The 7,540-nt window shown below is 41.5% G+C and overlaps 1 long non-coding RNA gene across 1 annotated transcript; it reads left to right on the top strand.

Moving 5' to 3' along the window:
- Positions 1-657: 657 nt before the first annotated feature.
- On the top strand, positions 658-7,270 carry LOC140254148 (uncharacterized). The gene is made up of 6 exons (XR_011904073.1): positions 658-910; positions 1,851-2,137; positions 3,442-3,579; positions 4,462-4,594; positions 4,719-4,813; positions 7,184-7,270. It is a non-coding gene; the product is annotated as an uncharacterized lncRNA (long non-coding RNA).
- Positions 7,271-7,540: the final 270 nt, after the last annotated feature.

Genomic DNA, 7,540 nt, shown 5'->3' with positions numbered 1-7,540 from the left:
AGTTTGCAGACAAGAAGTCAGGATCGTGACGGTAACTGGGCATAAAGGATACTGATGTATCAACACAAGATTGTTTCCAAAGCTTTTTACTATAACAATCAATAGAGTTTATCTCGTTGCTACAATGAAAGCGAATGTAGCTAAAAGCAGAATGAAAGGCGTTCGGCTTTCCGTTACCTGGCTGCTGAGAGTCGTTCCTGCCACTGGGGGGCGGGGGTGAAGCCGAGCTCTGTGGCTCCAGGGGTGTCGTCCACCCGCCTGTAATCAGGTCCTGGGTGCGTGAGCGTTTGTGCTTTGCTGGCAGCCTGCGTGGGGTGACCGCCCCGTTAGCGGGCTGCGTTTCTGGGTGCCCCGGACTGGTGGGAGAAGGAGCCTCCCTCGGCCGTAGGGACGGGGGCTGCTCTGTAAGCCAGGGAGAAGCTGCCCCGGGGTCCCAGGCCCTTTGCAACGGAGGCGTTGGCTGGGGGTCCCCTGTAAGCAGGGAAGCTGTCTTTTGGCCGCTGCTTTTTGTGTGCCCGGCACCATTTGCCCGGTCTGCCCGCCTCTGCGATCCCCCGCAGCACCGGCTGGAAGTCCGCAGTGAGTCAGTGAGGTGAGAAAAGCCGCTCAAAGCGGGTTTTGCCGGGGTGAATTGGGTTGAGGGACGCAATGAGGGGGGAATGCAAGGCCTTCCTTGGCTGGGTGGTTGCGTGACCCGTTCGTTTTTTGACGTCGGGTTTCCCTTTTTTTTCTGTTGTTGGGACTTGCCCCTCCGCGGGTCTGACGGTGTCGCCGCTGATGGTTCGGGAGCTGCTGCGGAAGAAAGAAGAAGCGGCGCGGAGGACCTGGCCGGCAGGAGCGAGCACGAAGCGATTGCTGTCGATTATCGGTCTCCTTGACTTACCTTTTGTTCTTGGAAGCCTCGGTTCAAGTAAGTGTTCTGCTCTTTTTAGCTCCTTATTGCCACCATATACCTTTGAGAATAGAATTTATTTTCATGTTTTCTTCCAGTGACAGTTGCTTTTAATCTCTGGCGTGCACTGAGTTTTAGTTTTAAATGATGTTTCTGGTTCTTTGAAACATCTTTCCTACTGTTTGAATTGTCAGCTACCCATTAGTTTCTTTTCCGCACCCGTAAGGAAAATCCTTTTATTGGAGCTGTGGGTTATGCTGGTCTGTTTTTCAGTTCGTAGTCATGACTGATATGGCACAGCTCTTCCCTTAATCTCTCCCACGTCCTCTGTCAGGCAGGGTCTGCTTTAGATTTTCAGTGAAGTAAGTTGCCTCACTTCCAGCTACCCTTTTACTGAGCTTTTCTTCCGTTGCAGTTTGTCAGCACTGTCTGCCAAAGCTAGATATTTATTTGAATTTATGGGATGAATTGGGTACTCGGGGGTAATTATATTTGCCTGGTTCCCCATCTACTGTTTGTGTCGTTTTCTCTTCTGATGCTTTATCCTTCCTTTCTTTGAATGTGATTTTATTGGACTTTATGCATTAACGTGGCCCTGATCAGTGGGCCTGTGTGTTTGCGTGACTGTTTCAGAAATGAGTCCCGTTGTCTGACTCAGTTCTCCCTGGCGTGTCGAGTCACCGGAAGGCTTGCTTTGTAGGGCCCGGGACAGTATTTTGGGCAGTAGCCACGTGCACGGGGTCTTTTTCCAGCGATCCAGTGGTTGTAAGCATGTGGTGTTTAGGTGGCCAACGGCTATAATCTTTTCACACATCTCATAGCTCGTTTAATGCTAGGAGTTGGACTATTTCTTTCTCCACCCAATTTTGTGTGACATTGCACCTCCTTTGTCTTATCTTACAAGCTCTCCTTGTTAAACGTTCAGGCTTTTTAAGGCGTTTTTTCTTTTGGCTTATAGGTGACAACAGTTACAGGCACTTGTTGTTTGGTTGAATTGTGAGACTTACAGTGACTGGAGTGACCGCAAGGCTAGTTGTGAGCTTTGTGGCAATGTCTGCGCCCTTTAGGAGGGTTGCAGTACCCACAGGTCCATCACATGGCTTGAAGCAACCGCGAGGCCTGTCATAGGGAGCGGAGCAGCTGCAGGACTTGTCGCAAGGCTTGGAGCAGCAACAGGGCTTGTCACAGGAGCCAGAGCAACCCCAGGGCTGTAAATGCTGCAACCTGGCTGTTCTTCAACGTTGGGTAATCCTGCTTTGTTTTCAGTTTTTGGAACTGCGATTAAATTCACAGCTGCAGAAATCTAGATAGCAGTACTCAGTGCTTGTGTCTGTTGCCTAATGTACTCAATATTTTTAGAAAGAAGGAGGAAAAAAAAAAAAAAGAAAAAGAAAAAAAAAGAAAAAAGGTTGCCAAATACATAAAAAAAGAAATCAAGTTCCAAACTAGGGATGTCAGATGGGCCCTAGTTAGTTTCCATTTATCTCATGTATTTATGGAACAGATACATCTTCTAAATGAAGCTTATTAAGCAGTCTTTCAGTGTTGTTGTACTTGACATGTATCGTCTCAAACGCTTTATAGACAGTGCTTGTCAAAAGCCAGAAAGAACTTTCTCTTACATCCTCCTGTCCCTCTGATAAAAGATGAGGGAAGAGGGAAAAAAGTGTGCAGTTCCTTGTGTGTCTGAGGTATGTTGCACCGGGAGTTGGGAAGGCAAAGTCCTTGCTGATGTCCTCCTGTATATGTTTACAAAGCCATAATGGATCATTAAATTAGAGCTAGTGATAGGTTTTTAATTCCAGGTGGGAATGGTTTTGTTCATTTAATCGGATGTTATGTATATCAGAGATCAGGGATCTCTGGTATTTTTTGGGGAATCTTAATAATTGCCACAGCACTGAGGCTTCTCTTCAGCATGTAGCAGTATGGGCTTTCTGTTTTGCCTTTTTTGTTTTGTTTTGTTTTGTTTGTTTTTTAGTTTTAAAGTATTAGGTTTTCTATTTGTTCAGCACATAGACAAGATTAATGTTGTCATTTTTCTGTTCATGTGGAAATTATGACCTGGAAGTGACCAAAACCTCACGCAGATGACAAATTCCCTGCAGTTACAAAGTAACCACATGAACTGATTTGGTGTTGTGATTTAGATTCAGTCATTATCTATCTCCATCTGCTTTAGTATTTTTAATCCTTTTAAACACTTGGCCTAGGTTATTCCGTGCAATAAATAAATAAATAAATAAATATTCCAAAAACCCATCAGGTTTATGCTGATAACCACTTTGTTTTACTATTGTTCTCAGTTAGTTCCATCAGATGTACTCTTCTGCAGTTCTGAACTTTAGAACTGAAATGCTAAAACTAAGCAAAAGTCGTAGAGCAGTTTGAAAAGCTGTGAACTTCTCTAAGACCTCTTAGATGCCATCTGTTAAAGGGCAGTTATTCTGCCTGGCTATTCTTACTGGTTCTTATCATTTAGGAATCTATTTCTACTTTTGCTATGACCAAGTCCGCTTATCTTATCCATCCTATGTGTTTTCACGCAGGAAAGTCCGCGATAGTTCTTCAAACAGCACCTTTTGAAAGGTTTTGCCTGCTCCACCCAGTGTTCCGAAACACAGTTTTCTGTGTAGTAAAAGTCACCGTTCATTCCTCCATAGCAATGAATCCATCTCAGTCCTGAGGTATGTCTATTTCAGCACGTAAGTTAATTTTTATTAACACAGGATCTAAAACAGAGTATTAGTCTGGTAAGGAACTGCCATTATATTCTATGTATGTATGCATAGTCTGTAAAGCATTATATTCTAGTATGTGAAGTCCACCGTTTTTCTTTCCTTAGCAATTTTCTTTCCTCTTGTGCTTTTTCTGCTTTTATAAGCAGGGTACTATTTTTCTGAAGAACTTGACAGCAGGCGTTATTCAGCGCTCATGGAGAGCCTTCAGTTAACAGGCTTTAGCAGGGGGGTTGGAGCTTGATGGTCCTCAAGGTCCCATCCAACCCAAACTATCCTACGATTCAGTGTTATTATCTTATTATCAGATCATACTTTTCCTTACTGGCTTTTGGAGTTATTTATTTACATGTCAAATTATGTCTCCAATACAGACAGTAACAGTGAAATAACTCAGTGATGACTGTGTGGTAGAGCTATATTTTAAGGAAATAGTTTTGTTTACCTTATGTAGTACTAAAGTCTTGAATTTAGTAGTCAGATAATTATATTTGAACGTAATACAGCAGACGATTTTGCAGCCTGATTTGCCATCTCTTCCAAGGAAAAAGCACATACTGGGAAGCGAGGGTTGTGAATTCAGCTTGTTTCAGAATAATCTGTTTTTTCAGCATTGCTAACTAGCGTTTTATAATGTGTACCAATCATCAGAAATCCACTTAATACAAGATTATTTCTGGCTCCTTAATGTCCTTCTGTTTTTTGTTGTTGTTGTTGTTGTTGTTGTTTTGTTTGGTTGGTTGTTTTTGTTTTTTTGTGGGTTTTTTTGTTTGTTTGTTTTGTTTTGTTTTTGTTTTGTTTTGTTTTTTCATCTCTCTTATCATGATGCAGTGGAAGTGTCTGCTAAATCAGCTGTCTCGAGCATGTTTACCCTCCCCGTCAAACTCACGATGTCACTCAGATGTCCAAATAATCCACTCTAGACCGTGATTTTCAAGGAGGAAGACACTTGCCAAAGATTGCAGTAGTACTCACCCCTATGCTTTAGTGTTTTAATAGTGCATTCCTATTTAATCTTAATACATTCAGTCAGTAGCTTTTCTTTTCTCATCATTTCAGTAGTTTTTTTCTTCTCCTTTTTCCTATAGGATATATTTTTTCCCACTTGGTGAGTTGATGCCAGTGGAAACATTGTTGGAGTTCAAACGGAAGAGATTGTTTGGCTAAAATCTATCAGTACATTGTAAGTAATCCTGCATCACAAATACATTTGATTATGGTTAGGAGAAATAGCAGCAAAATAGTTGAGTTTTATCAGTGTTGAAAAATGTGTACACTTGTCTATTCTTGGTGCTATTTCAGAGAGAAGTCTTTCTTTAATGTCAGTTTATTTTTATGTGCTTTGACCCATAAGCCAGCTTCTCTGATATTTGAGGTGCGACTGCGCATGATTGTGATGGATGTAAAAACACGGTATGGCCGATGTCAGAAGATATTTCCAGAGGACCTCGAGCAGGACCCCCTATCTCAAGCCCCCCAGGGTCACATCCGGGCTGCTTTTGAAGATCTCCTTGTTAGGGAACTACACCCTGTGACAGTGTTCTGACACCCATGCATTAAAGAAGGGTTTCCTGATGTTAAGGGGAAACTGCCTGCATTGCAGCTCATGCCCCTTGCCTCTTGTCCTGTGCTATGTGCTATTAGTGTTACTTCTCTGCGTGACTAGTTAGAGGGACATGCTTATGAGAATACTTAATTTCACTCTCCATTCCTTTTTTCTTTTTATCTTTGACTGAACTGGAATATAGAGGTAATCACTTGGAAGCAGAGCTGCAGCGAAACCACAGGGATAAATTTGACTGATTCTGCTTTCTGAAGTTGTTTTCACATACTGTAACTTAAGAGCTCTGAAGAGGTAACTGTGCTTAATCTTAGGGGCTGCTTTATGCTCGCTAGGGTTTACGTGACTGATATGCAGCGCTGGCAGATGAGCAGGGTGGTACAAGGAATCTGAAAAGGAGGAGAAGCCGACGGTTTGCACCCTACTCAGGACAGGATGAGGTGGTGCGTTTGCGAATTCAGGCTGCTAGTTAAACTCCGGGAAAAACCAAGCTACAGATGAGGAACAACATGAAGGTGATGACAGGCTTGCTGGGTTAGGTTTGTCTCAGGGCTGTGCACCTACCCGGGCTCCTTCCCTCTTTATTTTTATGGACAGAATTGAAAGTCTGCACACCGATGAATTCTTTTCTTTGGAAATGATCTGCTTTCCCTCCGCTTTTAATCTGTTTGAGCAAGTTTCTTCTTTTAAGAGGTAGAGAAGGCATTCCGTGAGTCTGCATCAAAAAGGCAAAGTTTAAAGGCAGACTCCTCCTGAGAAGAAGCCTGACAGCGCTTCACTCACGTAGGCGGGAATCCTATTATTGAAGACTGAAAAATGCGAATGGGCCTCGGAGAAGCGAACTGAGCAAACACAGCATTTTATAAAGAGAGAGAAGGGAAAAGCTGAGAAGCCCTAAGCCCATATTAAATTTGCCAAACAAACTGCAGGACAGACTACAATGCAGTATAAATAACAAGTATAGTTTTCCTAGTGTCACGCATTCTGGTTGGCTTTTGAATATTTCTGATGTTACAGTTTATGGATAAATAAAATAATTTGTACAGCAATAAAATGAAAGAGTATTTGTGACTAAAACTGGATTATAACTCTGTCAGATTTTCCCCACTTAGCACATCTCTGCCAGACACAGTGCTCTATGCAGAAGATCACCATTTGCTTTTGAGTGCTAATGTACATATGTGACTTTAAATCTCATTTTTACTTGTGTTCACTTGAGGTATTTGAACAAAGGACACAAATTAAAAGCAGATCTGTAACACAAGAGATTATTTGTAGAATCATGCAGAATTCTGAACGGCTCTCTGTGTAACAAAAAGCATGCCTTACCCTATTTGTATTCATCTTTCTAACCCTCAGCTTCATGCGGTTTCATTGCATTATTTGTCTCCTTTCTCAGCATCAAGTAATAAACACTAAGCTGTTTAAAGCTGCTTTTACTGAATGTGTTGCTTTCTTAAGTGATAAAGATTTGGTCAGACAGCTTTTATTCACAAATAAATGTGCTTTTTTTTTTTTTTTTTTTTTTTTTTTTTTTTTTTTTTTTTTTTAATCCTTAATCTTTTTGTTTTGGTTATGTGATATCCCTTTCTGCTATTTGTGGTGACTCAGCACATGTCATTTGCATCACGCTCAAAGTGCAATCTGTCACTGGAAAATGGGCTCTCAGTTTGTGAGGCTGGCAAAAACGGTGGCCTAAAAAGGCCTCGCAACCCTTTGATAATGTTACAATAGGTGTTCCACAAAGAGATTTACTTTTTGTTCTGTGCTCCAGCGTGTCCAATTATTATAATGGAAAAAGACTTCCCTAAGCATGCTGAGAAAAGCATACTCATCTCTAGTATCAGCTTCACAAGGCACAGCTTGAAATGTTTGTTTGTTTGTTTGTTTCCATTTAAGACTGTATAATAATATGTATAACTGCATAATATAATACACTTTTTTTTTTTTTTTTTTTTTTTTTTTTTTCTTTTTTTCCCCGTGTGTTACAAGGTTCATTTTCTCTATCAGATGATCACAAATGACAACTGACATCCTTTGGTATTTATGGAAAAAGAAGTCATATAAATGAAAGTGTGAAGAAGGGCTGTACAGTCCCATCGTTCCTATGTGCGCTATGGGTAAATGAGCTGAGTATCCAAACAACCTGACAGAAGGGCTTTGGTAACTGGAAGTCAAACGTTTCCTTCTCAATGCTTGAACTGATTTTACATCTGCAACGTCAACCAAAAATCAGAGCTCACCGGTGGTTCTCGAGAGTCTTTTTTATGTGATTTTGAGTGAAACTCTTAAGGAAGTTCCTGGCCTTCGCTTGCGGACCTGATAATTAATATATTGAAGTCTTGTTTC

The sequence above is a fragment of the Excalfactoria chinensis genome, chromosome 6 (assembly GCF_039878825.1).
Source record: "Excalfactoria chinensis isolate bCotChi1 chromosome 6, bCotChi1.hap2, whole genome shotgun sequence".
Taxonomy (NCBI): Eukaryota; Metazoa; Chordata; class Aves; order Galliformes; family Phasianidae; genus Excalfactoria; species Excalfactoria chinensis.
The sequence above is the reverse complement of the archived record's forward strand: the minus strand, read 5'-3'. Positions and strand labels throughout refer to the sequence as shown.